Source organism: Pleurodeles waltl, chromosome 1_2, assembly GCF_031143425.1.
Source record: "Pleurodeles waltl isolate 20211129_DDA chromosome 1_2, aPleWal1.hap1.20221129, whole genome shotgun sequence".
Taxonomy (NCBI): domain Eukaryota; kingdom Metazoa; phylum Chordata; class Amphibia; order Caudata; family Salamandridae; genus Pleurodeles; species Pleurodeles waltl.
In genome coordinates, this window is record NC_090437.1 from 1,300,567,801 (window position 1) to 1,300,584,976 (window position 17,176).

Below are 17,176 nucleotides of genomic sequence, written 5' to 3' on the forward strand. Positions count from 1 at the left end.
GTTGGAGTGGCTGAACTTGGCCTCCACCTACAAGGTGGCCCAAGTAAACCACAGTTCCCTGCCCTATCTGGCATTTGGATGCCTTGATAGAGAGGCCTGCAGATTGCAGAGCCTTCAAAACCTTCTTCAGGTGGACCAGGTGATCCTGCCAGGTGGAGCTAAAGACAGCAATATCATCAAGATAAGCTGTGCTAAAGGACTCCAAGCCAGCAAGGACTTGATTCACCAACCTTTGGAAGGTGGCAGGGGCATTCTTTAAACCAAAGGGCATAACAGTAAACTGATAATGCCCATCAGGTGTGGAGAATGCTGTCTTTTCTTTTGCTCCAGGTGCCATTTTTATTTGCCAGTACCCTGCTGTTAAGTCAAAGGTACTTAGAAATTTGGCAGCACCTAATTTATCAATGAGCTCATCAGCTCTTGGAATTGGATGAGCATCTGTCTTGGTGACAGAATTGAGCCCTCTGTAGTCCACACAAAACCTCATCTCTTTCTTTCCATCTTTGGTGTGAGGTTTGGGGACTAAGACCACTGGGCTAGCCCAGGGGCTGTCAGAGCGCTCAATCACTCCCAATTCCAGCATCTTGTGGACTTCCATCTTGATGCTTTCCTTAACATGGTCAGACTGTCTGAAGATTTTGTTCTTGACAGGCATGCTGTCTCCTGTGTCCACATCATGGGTACACAGGTGTGTCTGACCAGGGGTTAGGGAGAAAAGCTCAGGAAACTGTTGTAGGACTCTCCTACAATCAGCCTGCTGTTGGCCAGAGAGGGTGTCTGAGTAGATCACTCCATCTACTGTGCCATCTTTTGGGTCTGATGACAGAAGATCAGGGAGAGGTTCACTCTCTGCCTCCTGATCCTCATCTGTTACCATTAACAGATTCACATCAGCCCTGTCATGGAAGAGCTTAAGGCGGTTCACATGGATCACCCTCTTGGGGCTCCTGCTTGTGCCCAGGTCCACCAGGTAGGTGACCTGACTCTTCCTCTCTAGCACTGGGTAAGGGCCACTCCATTTGTCCTGGAGTGCCCTGGGAGCCACAGGCTCCAGAACCCAGACTTTCTGCCCTGGTTGGAACTCAACCAGTGCAGCCTTTTGGTCATACCAAAACTTCTGGAGTTGTTGGCTGGCCTCAAGGTTTTTGGTTGCCTTTTCCATGTACTCTGCCATTCTAGAGCGAAGGCCAAGTACATAGTCCACTATGTCCTGTTTAGGCTCATGGAGAGGTCTCTCCCAGCCTTCTTTAACAAGGGCAAGTGGTCCCCTTACAGGATGACCAAACAGAAGTTCAAAGGGTGAGAACCCTACTCCCTTCTGTGGTACCTCCCTGTAAGCGAAAAGCAGACATGGCAGGAGGACATCCCATCTCCTTTTGAGTTTTTCTGGGAGCCCCATGATCATGCCCTTTAATGTCTTGTTGAATCTCTCAACTAAGCCATTAGTTTGTGGATGGTAAGGTGTAGTGAATTTATAAGTCACTCCACACTCATTCCACATGTGCTTTAGGTATGCTGACATGAAGTTGGTACCTCTGTCAGACACCACCTCCTTAGGGAAACCCACTCTGGTAAAGATACCAATGAGGGCCTTGGCTACTGCAGGGGCAGTAGTCGACCTAAGGGGAATAGCTTCAGGATACCTGGTAGCATGATCCACTACTACCAGGATATACATATTTCCTGAGGCTGTGGGAGGTTCCAGTGGACCAACTATGTCCACACCCACTCGTTCAAAGGGCACCCCCACCACAGGAAGTGGAATGAGGGGGGCCTTTGGATGCCCACCTGTCTTACCACTGGCTTGACAGGTGGGGCAGGAGAGGCAAAACTCCTTAACCATGTTGGACATATTGGGCCAGTAGAAGTGGTTGACTAACCTCTCCCACGTCTTGGTTTGTCCCAAATGTCCAGCAAGGGGAATGTCATGGGCCAATGTTAGGATGAACTCTCTGAACAGCTGAGGCACTACCACTCTCCTAGTGGCACCAGGTTTGGGGTCTCTGGCCTCAGTGTACAGGAGCCCATCTTCCCAATAGACCCTATGTGTTCCATTTTTCTTGCCTTTGGACTCTTCAGCAGCTTGCTGCCTAAGGCCTTCAAGAGAGGGACAGGTTTCTTGTCCCTTACACAGCTCCTCCCTTGAGGGTCCCCCTGGGCCTAAGAGCTCAACCTGATAAGGTTCAAGCTCCAAAGGCTCAGTTCCCTCAGAGGGCAGAACTTCTTCCTGAGAAGAGAGGTTCCCTTTCTTTTGCTGTGTTGCAGTTGGTTTCCCAACTGACTTTCCTGTTCTCTTGGTAGGCTGGGCCATTTTTCCAGACTCCAGCTCTACTTTTTCACCCTGTGCCTTGCATTGTGCTCTTGTTTTCACACACACCAGTTCAGGGATACCCAGCATTGCTGCATGGGTTTTTAGCTCTACCTCAGCCCATGCTGAGGACTCCAGGTCATTTCCAAGCAGACAGTCCACTGGGATATTTGAGGAGACCACCACCTGCTTCAGGCCATTGACCCCTCCCCATTCTAAAGTAACCATTGCCATGGGATGTACTTTTCTCTGATTGTCAGCGTTGGTGACTGTGTAAGTTTTTCCAGTCAGGTATTGGCCAGGGGAAACCAGTTTCTCTGTCACCATGGTGACACTGGCACCTGTATCCCTCAGGCCCTCTATTCTAGTCCCATTAATTAAGAGTTGCTGTCTGTATTTTTGCATGTTAGGCGGCCAGACAGCTAGTGTGGCTAAATCCACCCCACCCTCAGAAACTAGAGTAGCTTCAGTGTGGACCCTGATTTGCTCTGGGCACACTGTTGATCCCACTTGGAGACTAGCCATTCCAGTGTTACCTGGATTGGAGTTTGGAGTGGAACTTTTCTTGGGACAGGCCTTGTCTCCAGTTTGGTGTCCATGCTGTTTACAGCTATGACACCAGGCCTTTTTGGGATCAAAGTTTTTACCCTTGTACCCATTGTTTTGTGAAGAGGCTCTGGGCCCACCCTCCTGTGCAGGTTTTTGGGGGCCTGTAGAAGACTCTTTACTATTTTTAGTTTTGGTTGTCTCATCACCCTTCTGCTGGGGAGTCTTTGTGACCCCTTTCTTTTGGTCACCCCCTGTTGAAGTCTTGGACACCCTTGTCTTGACCCAATGGTCCGCCTTCTTTCCCAATTCTTGGGGAGAAATTGGTCCTAGGTCTACCAGATGCTGATGCAGTTTATCATTGAAACAATTACTTAACAGGTGTTCTTTCACAAATAAATTGTACAGCCCATCATAATTATTTACACCACTGCCTTGAATCCAACCATCTAGTGTTTTCACTGAGTAGTCAACAAAGTCAACCCAGGTCTGGCTCGAGGATTTTTGAGCCCCCCTGAACCTAATCCTGTACTCCTCAGTGGAGAATCCAAAGCCCTCAATCAGGGTACCCTTCATGAGGTCATAAGATTCTGCATCTTTTCCAGAGAGTGTGAGGAGTCTATCCCTACACTTTCCAGTGAACATTTCCCAAAGGAGGGCACCCCAGTGAGATCTGTTCACTTTTCTGGTTACACAAGCCCTCTCAAAAGCTGTGAACCATTTGGTGATGTCATCACCATCTTCATATTTAGTTACAATCCCTTTGGGGATTTTCAACATGTCAGGAGAATCTCTGACCCTATTTATGTTGCTGCCACCATTGATGGGTCCTAGGCCCATCTCTTGTCTTTCCCTCTCTATGGCTAGGATCTGTCTTTCCAAAGCCAATCTTTTGGCCATCCTGGCTAACTGGATGTCCTCTTCACTGGAGTTATCCTCAGTGATTTCAGAGTTGTTGGTCCCTCCTGTGAGGGAACCAGCATCTCTGACTATTATTTGTGGAGTCAGGGCTTGAGAAGCCCTGCTCTCCCTAAGTAGGACTGGAGGGGGGGAATTTCCCTCCAAGTCACTATCTTCATCCTCTGAGTTGCCATCCTCAGAGGGGTTGGCCTTTTCAAACTCTGCCAAAAGCTCCTGGAGCTGTACTTTGGTAGGTTTGGGGCCCATTGCTATTTTCTTTAGTTTACAGAGTGACCTTAGCTCTCTCATCTGTAGATGGAGGTAAGGTGTGGTGTCGAGTTCCACCACATTCACATCTGTGCTAGACATTATGCTTCTAAAAGTTGGAATACTTTTTAAGAAACTAAAACTGGTTCTAGAATCTAATTCAAACTTTTACAAACTTTTAAACTCTAAAAGAAATGCTAAACAGGATCTAACACAAGGCCCTAGCAGGTCTTTTAAGAATTTAGAAAACTTTTCAAATTGCAAAAATCAATTTCTAATGACAATTTTGGAATTTGTCGTGTGATCAGGTATTGGCTGAGTAGTCCAGCAAATGCAAAGTCTTGTACCCCACCGCTGATCCACCAATGTAGGAAGTTGGCTCTGTATGTGCTATTTCAAAGTAAGGAATAGCATGCACAGAGTCCAAGGGTTCCCCTTAGAGGTAAAATAGTGGTAAAAATAGATAATACTAATGCTCTATTTTGTGGTAGTGTGGTCGAGCAGTAGGCTTATCCAAGGAGTAGTGTTAAGCATTTGTTGTACATACACATAGACAATAAATGAGGTACACACACTCAGAGACAAATCCAGCCAATAGGTTTTTATATAGAAAAATATCTTTTCTTAGTTTATTTTAAGAACCACAGGTTCAAATTCTACATGTAATATCTCATTCGAAAGGTATTGCAGGTAAGTACTTTAGGAACTTCAAATCATCAAAATTGCATGTATACTTTTCAAGTTATTGACAAATAGCTGTTTTAAAAGTGGACACTTAGTGCAATTTTCACAGTTCCTAGGGGAGGTAAGTATTTGTTAGGTTTACCAGGTAAGTAAGACACTTACAGGGTTCAGTTCTTGGTCCAAGGTAGCCCACCGTTGGGGGTTCAGAGCAACCCCAAAGTCACCACACCAGCAGCTCAGGGCCGGTCAGGTGCAGAGTTCAAAGTGGTGCCCAAAACACATAGGCTAGAATGGAGAGAAGGGGGGTGCCCCGGTTCCGGTCTGCTTGCAGGTAAGTACCCGCGTCTTCGGAGGGCAGACCAGGGGGGGTTTTGTAGGGCACCGGGGGGGACACAAGTCCACACAGAAATTTCACCCTCAGCAGCGCGGGGGCGGCCGGGTGCAGTGTAGAAACAAGCGTCGGGTTCGTAATGGAAGTCAATGGGAGATCTAGGGATCTCTTCAGTGCTGCAGGCAGGCAAGGGGGGGGTTCCTCGGGGAAACCTCCACTTGGGCAAGGGAGAGGGACTCCTGGGGGTCACTCCTCCAGTGAAAGTCCGGTCCTTCAGGTCCTGGGGGCTGCGGGTGCAGGGTCTCTCCCAGGTGTCGGGACTTAGGATTCAAAGAGTCGCGGTCAGGGGAAGCCTCGGGATTCCCTCTGCAGGCGGCGCTGTGGGGGCTCAGGGGGGACAGGTTTTTGTACTCACAGTCTTAGAGTAGTCCTGGGGTCCCTCCTGAGGTGTTGGATCGCCACCAGCCGAGTCGGGGTCGCCGGGTGCAGTGTTGCAAGTCTCACGCCTTTTGCGGGGAGCTTGCAGGGTTCTTTAAAGCTGCTGGAAACAAAGTTGCAGCCTTTCTTGGAGCAGGTCCGCTGTCCTCGGGAGTTTCTTGTCTTTTCGAAGCAGGGGCAGTCCTCAGAGGATGTCGAGGTCGCTGGTCCCTTTGGAAGGCGTCGCTGGAGCAGGATCTTTGGAAGGCAGGAGACAGGCCGGTGAGTTTCTGGAGCCAAGGCAGTTGTCGTCTTCTGGTCTTCCTCTGCAGGGGTTTTTCAGCTAGGCAGTCCTTCTTCTTGTAGTTGCAGGAATCTCATTTTTCTAGGGTTCAGGGTAGCCCTTAAATACTAAATTTAAGGGCGTGTTTAGGTCTGGGGGGTTAGTAGCCAATGGCTACTAGCCCTGAGGGTGGGTACACCCTCTTTGTGCCTCCTCCCAAGGGGAGGGGGTCACAATCCTAACCCTATTGGGGGAATCCTCCATCTGCAAGATGGAGGATTTCTAAAAGTCAGAGTCACCTCAGCTCAGGACACCTTAGGGGCTGTCCTGACTGGCCAGTGACTCCTCCTTGTTGCTTTCTTTGTTCCCTCCAGCCTTGCCGCCAAAAGTGGGGGCCGTGGCCGGAGGGGGCGGGCAACTCCACTAAGCTGGAGTGCCCTGCTGGGCTGTGACAAAGGGGTGAGCCTTTGAGGCTCACCGCCAGGTGTCACAGCTCCTGCCTGGGGGAGGTGTTAGCATCTCCACCCAGTGCAGGCTTTGTTACTGGCCTCAGAGTGACAAAGGCACTCTCCCCATGGGGCCAGCAACATGTCTCTGGTGTGGCAGGCTGCTGGAACTAGTCAGCCTACACAGATAGTCGGATAGGTTTCAGGGGGCACCTCTAAGGTGCCCTCTGGGGTGTATTTTACAATAAAATGTACACTGGCATCAGTGTGCATTTATTGTTCTGAGAAGTTTGATACCAAACTTCCCAGTTTTCAGTGTAGCCATTATGGTGCTGTGGAGTTCGTGTTGGACAGACTCCCAGACCATATACTCTTATGGCTACCCTGCACTTACAATGTCTAAGGTTTTGTTTAGACACTGTAGGGGTACCATGCTCATGCACTGGTACCCTCACCTATGGTATAGTGCACCCTGCCTTAGGGCTGTAAGGCCTGCTAGAGGGGTGTCTTACCTATACTGCATAGGCAGTGAGAGGCTGGCATGGCACCCTGAGGGGAGTGCCATGTCGACTTACTCGTTTTGTCCTCACTAGCACACACAAGCTGGCAAGCAGTGTGTCTGTGCTGAGTGAGAGGTCTCCAGGGTGGCATAAGACATGCTGCATCCCTTAGAGACCTTCCTTGGCATCAGGGCCCTTGGTACTAGAAGTACCAGTTACAAGGGACTTATCTGGATGCCAGGGTCTGCCAATTGTGGATACAAAAGTACAGGTTAGGGAAAGAACACTGGTGCTGGGGCCTGGTTAGCAGGCCTCAGCACACTTTCAATTGTAAACATAGCATCAGCAAAGGCAAAAAGTCAGGGGGCAACCATGCCAAGGAGGCATTTCCTTACAAGTCCCTTGTAACTGGTACTTCTAGTACCAAGGGCCCTGATGCCAAGGAAGGTCTCTAAGGGCTGCAGCATGCCTTATGCCACCCTGGAGACCTCTCACTCAGCACAGACACACTGCTTGCCAGCTTGTGTGTGCTAGTGAGGACAAAACGAGTAAGTCGACATGGCACTCCCCTCAGGGTGCCATGCCAGCCTCTCACTGCCTATGCAGTATAGGTAAGACACCCCTCTAGCAGGCCTTACAGCCCTAAGGCAGGGTGCACTATACCATAGGTGAGGGTACCAATGCATGAGCATGGTACCCCTACAGTGTCTAAACAAAACCTTAGACATTGTAAGTGCAGGGTAGCCATAAGAGTATATGGTCTGGGAGTTTGTCAAACACGAACTCCACAGCACCATAATGGCTACACTGAAAACTGGGAAGTTTGGTATCAAACTTCTCAGCACAATAAATGCACACTGATGCCAGTGTACATTTTATTGTAAAATACACCACAGAGGGCACCTTAGAGGTGCCCCCTGAAACTTAACCGACTGTCTGTGTAGGCTGACTAGTTCCAGCAGCCTGCCACACCAGAGACATGTTGCTGGCCCCATGGGGAGAGTGCCTTTGTCACTCTGAGGCCAGTAACAAAGCCTGCACTGGGTGGAGATGCTAACACCTCCCCCAGGCAGGAGCTGTAACACCTGGCGGTGAGCCTCAAAGGCTCACCCCTTTGTCACAGCCCAGCAGGGCACTCCAGCTTAGTGGAGTTGCCCGCCCCCTCCGGCCACGGCCCCCACTTTTGGCGGCAAGGCTGGAGGGAACAAAGAAAGCAACAAGGAGGAGTCACGGGCCAGTCAGGACAGCCCCTAAGGTGTCCTGAGCTGAGGTGACTCTGACTTTTAGAAATCCTCCATCTTGCAGATGGAGGATTCCCCCAATAGGGTTAGGATTGTGACCCCCTCCCCTTGGGAGGAGGCACAAAGAGGGTGTACCCACCCTCAGGGCTAGTAGCCATTGGCTACTAACCCCCCAGACCTAAACACGCCCTTAAATTTAGTATTTAAGGGCTACCCTGAACCCTAGAAAATTAGATTCCTGCAACTACAAGAAGAAGGACTGCCTAGCTGAAAACCCCTGCAGAGGAAGACCAGAAGACGACAACTGCCTTGGCTCCAGAAACTCACCGGCCTGTCTCCTGCCTTCCAAAGATCCTGCTCCAGCGACGCCTTCCAAAGGGACCAGCGACCTCGACATCCTCTGAGGACTGCCCCTGCTTCGAAAAGACAAGAAACTCCCGAGGACAGCGGACCTGCTCCAAGAAAAGCTGCAACTTTGTTTCCAGCAGCTTTAAAGAACCCTGCAAGCTCCCCGCAAGAAGCGTGAGACTTGCAACACTGCACCCGGCGACCCCGACTCGGCTGGTGGCGATCCAACACCTCAGGAGGGACCCCAGGACTACTCTGAGACTGTGAGTACAAAAACCTGTCCCCCCTGAGCCCCCACAGCGCCGCCTGCAGAGGGAATCCCGAGGCTTCCCCTGACCGCGACTCTTTTGAATCCAAAGTCCCGACACCTGGGAGAGACCCTGCACCCGCAGCCCCCAGGACCTGAAGGACCGGACTTTCACTGGAGGAGTGACCCCCAGGAGTCCCTCTCCCTTGACCAAGTGGAGGTTTCCCCGAGGAACCCCCCCCTTGCCTGCCTGCAGCGCTGAAGAGATCCCTAGATCTCCCATTGACTTCCATTACAAACCCGACGCTTGTTTCTACACTGCACCCGGCCGCCCCCGCGCTGCTGAGGGTGAAATTTCTGTGTGGGCTTGTGTCCCCCCCGGTGCCCTACAAAACCCCCCTGGTCTGCCCTCCGAAGACGCGGGTACTTACCTGCAAGCAGACCGGAACCGGGGCACCCCCTTCTCTCCATTCTAGCCTATGTGTTTTGGGCACCACTTTGAACTCTGCACCTGACCGGCCCTGAGCTGCTGGTGTGGTGACTTTGGGGTTGCTCTGAACCCCCAACGGTGGGCTACCTTGGACCAAGAACTAAGCCCTGTAAGTGTCTTACTTACCTGGTTAACCTAACAAATACTTACCTCCCCTAGGAACTGTCAAAATTGCACTAAGTGTCCACTTTTAAAACAGCTATTTGTGAATAACTTGAAAAGTATACATGCAATTTTGATGATTTGAAGTTCCTAAAGTACTTACCTGCAATACCTTTCGAATGAGATATTACATGTAGAATTTGAACCTGTGGTTCTTAAAATAAACTAAGAAAAGATATTTTTCTATATAAAAACCTATTGGCTGGATTTGTCTCTGAGTGTGTGTACCTCATTTATTGTCTTGTGTATGTACAACAAATGCTTAACACTACTCCTTGGATAAGCCTACTGCTCACCACACTACCACAAAATAGAGCATTAGTATTATCTATTTTTACCACTATTTTACCTCTAAGGGGAACCCTTGGACTCTGTGCATGCTATTCCTTACTTTGAAATAGCACATACAGAGCCAACTTCCTACAATGGGACAAAATAACTACAGACACATGGGTCCTAGCAATTATCCAACATGGTTATTGCATAGAATTCCTGCAATTCCCTCCAGACATACCACCAAAATCACAAAATTTATCAAAACACCATTCACAGCTTCTAGAGATAGAAGTTCAAGCACTACTGCAAAAAAATGCAATAGAATTAGTACCAAGCACACAAATAAACACAGGAGTTTATTCACTGTACTTCTTGATACCAAAAAAGGACGAAACACTGAGACCAATTCTAGACCTCAGAGTAGTAAACACATTCATCAAATCAGACCACTTTCACATGGTCACACTACAAGAAGTGTTACCATTGCTCAAAAAACACAACTACATGACAACCCTAGACCTCAGACGCATATTTCCATATACCAATACATCAATCACACAGGAAATATCTAAGGTTTGTATTCAAAGGAATACATTACCAATTCAAAGTATTGCCTTTTGGTTTAACAACCGCTCCAAGAGTATTCACAAAATGCCTAGCAGTAGTCGCTGCACACATCAGAAGGCAGCAAATACATGTATTCCCGTATCTAGACGACTGGCTAATCAAAACCAGTTCGCTCAAACCACACAAATCAAGTCATACAAACCCTCTACAAACTAGGGTTCACCGTCAACTTTGCAAAATCCAACATTCAGCCAAGCAAAGTACAGCAATATCTAGGAGCCATAATAGACACGACAAAAGGAGTAGCAACGCCAACTCCACAAAGAATTCACAATTTCAACAGAGTCATTCAACACATGTCTCCAAATCGAACAATACAAGCAAGAACAATACTACAGCTCCTAGGCATGATGTCCTCATGCATAGCCATTGTCCCAAACGCAAAACTGCACATGAGGCCCTTACAACAGTGCCTAGCCTCACAGTGGTCTCAAGCACAGGGTCACCTTCTAGATCTGGTGTTGCTACACCGCCAAACTTACCTCTCGCTTCTATGGTGGAACAGTATAAATTTAAACAAAGGGCTGCCTTTCCAAGACCCAGTGCCACAGTACGTAATAACAGATGCTTCCATGACAGGGTGGGGAGCACATCTCAATCAACACAACATAAGAGGACAATGGAACATACATCAAACAAAACTGCATATAAATCATCTAGAATTATTAGCAGTTTTTCAAGCACTAAAAGCTTTCCAACCAATCATAACTCACAAATACATCCTTGTCAAAACAGACAACATGACAACGATGTATTATCTAAACAAACAGGAACACATTCAACGCAGTTAAGCTTGTTAGCTCAAAAAATATGGAAGTGGGCAATCCACCATCAAATTCGTCTAATAGCACAGTTTACTCCGGGGATCCAGAATCAACTGGCAGACAATCTCTCCCGAGATCACCAGCAAGTCCACGAATGGGAAATCCACCCACAGATTCTGAACACCTACTTCACACTCTGGGGGAACACCTCAAATAGACTTATTTGCAACAAAAGAGAACGCAAAATGCCAAAACTTCGCGTCCAGATACCCACACAAGCAATCCCAAGGCAATGCCCTATGGATGAACTGGTCAGGAATATTTGCTTACGCTTTTCCTCCTCTCCCTCTCCTTCCTTACCTAGTAAACAAATTGAGTCAAAACAAACTCAAACTCATTTTAATAGCACCAACGTGGGCAAGACAACCCTGGTACACAACACTGCTAGATCTGTCTGTAGTACCCCACATCAAACTGCCCAACAAACCAGATCTGTTAACGCAACACAACCAACAGATCAGACACCCGGACCCAGCATCGCTGAATCTAGCAATCTGGCTCCTGAAATCCTAGAATTCGGACACTTACAACTTAGCCAAGAGTGTATGGAAGTCATAAAGCAGGCCAGAAGGCCATCCACTAGACACTGCTACGCAAGTAAGTGGAAAAGATTTGTTTGGTACTGCCATCATAATCAGATACAACCACTAGACGCAACTCCAAAACATATAGTAAATTACTTGCTCCATTTACAAAAAGCAAAGCTAGCCTTCTCTTCTATTAAAATACACCTTGCAGCAATATCTGCATACCTGCAAACTACCTATTCAACTTCCTTGTATAGGATACCAGTCATCAAAGCATTCATAGAAGGGCTTAAAAGAATTATACCACCAAGAACACCACCTGTTCCTTCATGGAACCTAAACGTGGTCCTAACAAGACTCATGGGCCCACCTTTCGAACCCATGCACTCTTGCGGAATACAATTCCTAACCTGGAAAGTTGCCTTTCTCATCGCCATTACATCTCTAAGAAGAGTAAGTGAAATTCAAGCGTTCACAACACAAGAACCTTTTATACAAATACATAAAAATAAGGTCGTCCTACGACCTAATCCAAAATTTTTACCAAAAGTTATTTCACCATTCCATCTAAATCAAACGGTAGAACTACCAGTTTTTTTCCCACAGCCAGATTCTGTGGCTGAAAGAGCACTACATACATTAGATGTCAAAAGAGCATTAATGTACTACATTGACAGAACAAAAAACATCAGAAAGACTAAACAGCTATTTATTGCATTCCAAAAACCACATGCAGGTAACCCAATATCAAAACAAGGTATAGCCAGATGGATAGTTAAATGCATCCAAATCTGCTACCTTAAAGCAAAAAGACAACTGCCCATTACTCCCAGGGCACATTCAACAAGGAAGAAAGGTGCTTCAATGGCCTTTTTAGGAAACATCCCAATGCAGGAAATATGTAAGGCAGCCACTTGGTCTACGCCTCACACATTCACCAAACACTACTGTATAGATGTGCTATCCGCACAACAAGCTACAGTAGGTCAAGCTGTATTAAGAACTCTATTTCAAACAACTTCTAGTCCTACAGGCTAAACCACCGCTTATGGGGAAATAACTGCTTACTAGTTTATGCATACCATGTGTATCTACAGCGACAGATGCCATCGAACTGAAAATGTCACTTACCCAGTGTACATCTGTTCGTGGCATCAGTCGCTGAGATTCACATGGGCCCACCCACCTCCCCGGAAGCCTGTAGCAGTTCAGAAGTTACCTTCAATTTTGTACATTTGTATATATATTATTTAAACCTTTAATACGTACATACTTACACATTTCATTGCGCGGGCACTATTACTATAGTACAACTCCTACCTCACCCTCTGCGGGGAAAACAATCGAAGATGGAGTCGACGCCCATGCGCAATGAGCACAGAAGGAGGAGTCACTCGGTCCCGTGACTCAAACACTTCTTCGAAGAAAAACAACTTGTAACACTCCGACCCAACACCAGATGGCGAGCTAATGCATACCATGTGAATCTCAGCGACTGATGCCACGAACAGATGTACACTGGGTAAGTGACATTTTCATTTTAGGGGCAACTCTGAACTCCGCTCTACTGATTCCCGCTGACCTCACAAGGAGGACAGCTGAACTGAAAACCCAGCAGAGAAGAAAATGAGACAACTGACTTGGCCCCAGCCCTACCGGCCTGTCTCCTGCTTCAAAGACCCTGCAACCAAAAAGCGATGCGTTCTGCAGGACCAGCGACCCCTGAAAAGCCTCCAGGGGACTGCCTGCAACACCAAGGACCAAGAACTCCCGTGGGCAGGGGCTCTGCCCAACCAGAATAAAAGACCTCTATTTTTTAAAGGAACTCCCACCTTACTCCAGAAGTGAGCCCCTACTACTCTGCGTCAGACGCCCCCAGCACTTGTCCAGAGAAACCAACTATCCGGAGAGGACTCCCAGGCGACTCCAGACGACGTGTCCGCCCTGGACTGACCTCTGCACCCCCACGATGACGCCTGCAGAGGGAATCCCAAGGACCCCCCCCACCCCCAGGCCTGTGAAAAACAGACCACCAGTGCAGGAACGACCAGCAGGTGGCCCTGACCCTTGCACAGTCGGTGTCTTGCCTGAGAGGCCCCCCAGTGCCCTGCCTGCAGTGCCAAAGTGACCCCCGGGTCCCTCCATAGAGTTCCATTGGGAAACCCGATGCACTGTTTGCACACTGCTCCCGTGCCGCTGAGGGTGTGGTTTGTGTGACTACTTGCGGCCCCTCCAGTACTCCTCCAAACTTCCCTGGTCTGCCCTACGACTACACCAGCAGTTACCTGCAGGCTAGACTAGAACCGGAGTTCCCCCTGTCTCCTTAGGCGCCCATTTTATTTTGGCTCCTATTTGACCTCTACACCTGACCGGCCCTGTGTTGCTTGTGATGGGTGTTTGGGGTTGCCTTGAACCCTCAACAGTGGGCTACCTATGCACTGGAGACTGAAGATGTAAGTGTTGTATTTACTTAAGAAACTGTACTTTACTTACCTCCTCCAGGAACTGTTGAAAATTGCACAGTGTCCTCTCTTAAAATAGCTTTTCGCCATTTTAATGAAACCTGTGTACAATATTGATTCTATTCCAAGTCCTAACTAGTTCTATGCAAAGTACCTTTCATTTAATGTACTTAACTGCTAAATGAATATTGTGGTTCTAAAAATAAATTAACAAAAGTATATTTTTCTATTTAAAAACCTATTGGCCTGGAGTTGTCATTGAGTGTGTTTTCACTTATTGCGTGTGTGTACAGCAAATGCTTAACACTACCCGCTGATAAGCCTAACTGCTCGACCTCATTACCACAAATAGAGCATTAGTATTATCTAATATTGCCTCTGTCAAGCCTCTTGGGGAACCCCTGGACTCTGTGCACACATCTCATTTTGATATAGTATACACACAGCCAGCTTCCTACAGGAGTCGTCTCTCCACTGTCTGGATCCAAAAAGAGCATTGGCGTTCTATGTCCATCGTACTAAAGATTTCCAGGTGGACTATTAACTCTTCAGAAGTTATGTGGGTATGAAGAAAGGATAGGTGGTGCAGAAGCGGACCATCTCTCGCTGGTTTGCCCTCTGCATCAAGATGTGCTGTGCTTTGGCAAACAAGCATCCCCCTGAGGGTTTGTTTTCATTCCATCAGAGCTAATGTTCCAACCACAGAGTTGCCATGCAGAATTCCAGTCCTGGACATCTGCCAGGCAGCAACGTGAGCATCTCTGCACATGTTCAGAGAGCATTACTGTAAGGAAATGCCTCCTTGGCATGGTTGCCCCCTGACTTTTTGCCTTTGCTGATGCTATGTTTACAATTGAAAGTGTGCTGAGGCCTGCTAACCAGGCCCCAGCACCAGTGTTCTTTCCCTAACCTGTACTTTTGTATCCACAATTGGCAGACCCTGGCATCCAGATAAGTCCCTTGTAACTGGTACTTCAAGTACCAAGGGCCCTGATGCCAAGGAAGGTCTCTAAGGGCTGCAGCATGTCTTATGCCACCCTGGAGACCTCTCACTCAGCACAGACACACTGCTTGCCAGCTTGTGTGTGCTAGTGAGGACAAAACGAGTAAGTCGACATGGCACTCCCCTCAGGGTGCCATGCCAGCCTCTCACTGCCTATGCAGTATAGGTAAGACACCCCTCTAGCAGGCCTTACAGCCCTAAGGCAGGGTGCACTATACCATAGGTGAGGGTACCAGTGCATGAGCATGATACCCCTACAGTGTCTAAATAAAACCTTAGACATTGTAAGTGCAGGGTAGCCATAAGAGTATATGGTCTGGGAGTCTGTCAAACACGAACTCCACAGCACCATAATGGCTACACTGAAAACGGGGAAGTTTGGTATCAAACTTCTCAGCACAATAAATGCACACTGATGCCAGTGTACATTTTATTGTAAAATACACCACAGAGGGCACCTTAGAGGTGCCCCCTGAAACTTAACCGACTATCTGTGTAGGCTGACTAGTTTTAGCAGCCTGCCACAAACCGAGACATGTTGCTGGCCCCATGGGGAGAGTGCCTTTGTCACTCTGAGGCCAGTAACAAAGCCTGCACTGGGTGGAGATGCTAACACCTCTCCCAGGCAGGAATTGTCACACCTGGCGGTGAGCCTCAAAGGCTCACCTCCTTTGTGCCAACCCAGCAGGACACTCCAGCTAGTGGAGTTGCCCGCCCCCTCCGGCCAGGCCCCACTTTTGGCGGCAAGGCCGGAGAAAATAATGAGAATAACAAGGAGGAGTCACTGGCCAGTCAGGACAGCCCCTAAGGTGTCCTGAGCTGAGGTGACTCTAACTTTTAGAAATCCTCCATCTTGCAGATGGAGGATTCCCCCAATAGGGTTAGGATTGTGACCCCCTCCCCTTGGGAGGAGGCACAAAGAGGGTGTACCCACCCTCAGGGCTAGTAGCCATTGGCTACTAACCCCCCAGACCTAAACACGCCCTTAAATTTAGTATTTAAGGGCTACCCTGAACCCTAGAAAATTAGATTCCTGCAACTACAAGAAGAAGGACTGCCTAGCTGAAACCCCTGCAGCGGAAGACCAGAAGACGACAACTGCCTTGGCTCCAGAAACTCACCGGCCTGTCTCCTGCCTTCCAAAGATCCTGCTCCAGCGACGCCTTCCAAAGGGACCAGCGACCTCGACATCCTCTGAGGACTGCCCCTGCTTCGAAAAGACAAGAAACTCCCGAGGACAGCGGACCTGCTCCAAGAAAAGCTGCAACTTTGTTTCCAGCAGCTTTAAAGAACTCTGCAAGCTCCCCGCAAGAAGCGTGAGACTTGCAACACTGCACCCGGCGACCCCGACTCGGCTGGTGGCGATCCAACCCCTCAGGAGGGACCCCAGGACTACTCTGATACTGTGAGTACCAAAACCTGTCCCCCCTGAGCCCCCACAGCGCCGCCTGCAGAGGGAATCCCGAGGCTTCCCCTGACCGCGACTCTTTGAATCTAAAGTCCCGACGCCTGGGAGAGACCCTGCACCCGCAGCCCCCAGGACCTGAAGGACCGGACTTTCACTGGAGAAGCGACCCCCAGGAGTCCCTCTCCCTTGCCCAAGTGGAGGTTTCCCCGAGGAACCCCCCCCTTGCCTGCCTGCAGCGCTGAAGAGATCCCGAGATCTCTCATAGACTAACATTGCGAACCCGACGCTTGTTTCTACACTGCACCCGGCCGCCCCCGCGCCGCTGAGGGTGAAATTTCTGTGTGGACTTGTGTCCCCCCCGGTGCCCTACAAAACCCCCCTGGTCTGCCCTCCGAAGACGCGGGTACTTACCTGCAAGCAGACCGGAACCGGGGCACCCCCTTCTCTCCATTCTAGCCTAGGTGTTTTGGGCACCACTTTGAACTCTGCACCTGACCGGCCCTGAGCTGCTGGTGTGGTGACTTTGGGGTTGCTCTGAACCCCCAACGGTGGGCTACCTTGGACCAAGAACTGAACCCTGTAAGTGTCTTACTTACCTGGTAAAACTAACAAATACTTACCTCCCCTAGGAACTGTGAAAATTGCACTAAGTGTCCACTTTTAAAACAGCTATTTGTGAATAACTTGAAAAGTATACATGCAATTTTGATGATTTGAAGTTCCTAAAGTACTTACCTGCAATACCTTTCAAATGAGATATTACATGTAGAATTTGAACCTGTGGTTCTTAAAATAAACTAAGAAAAGATATTTTTCTATATAAAAACCTATTGGCTGGATTTGTCTCTGAGTGTGTGTACCTCATTTATTGTCTATGTG

At 48.6% G+C, this 17,176-nt stretch overlaps 1 protein-coding gene across 1 annotated transcript in view; it reads left to right on the forward strand.

Annotated features, from left to right (window-relative positions):
* Positions 1 to 17,176, forward strand: part of ZNF638 (zinc finger protein 638) — a 383,308-nt gene that overhangs the window by 128,744 nt on the left and 237,388 nt on the right. The gene's annotated exons all lie outside the window — the stretch shown is intronic.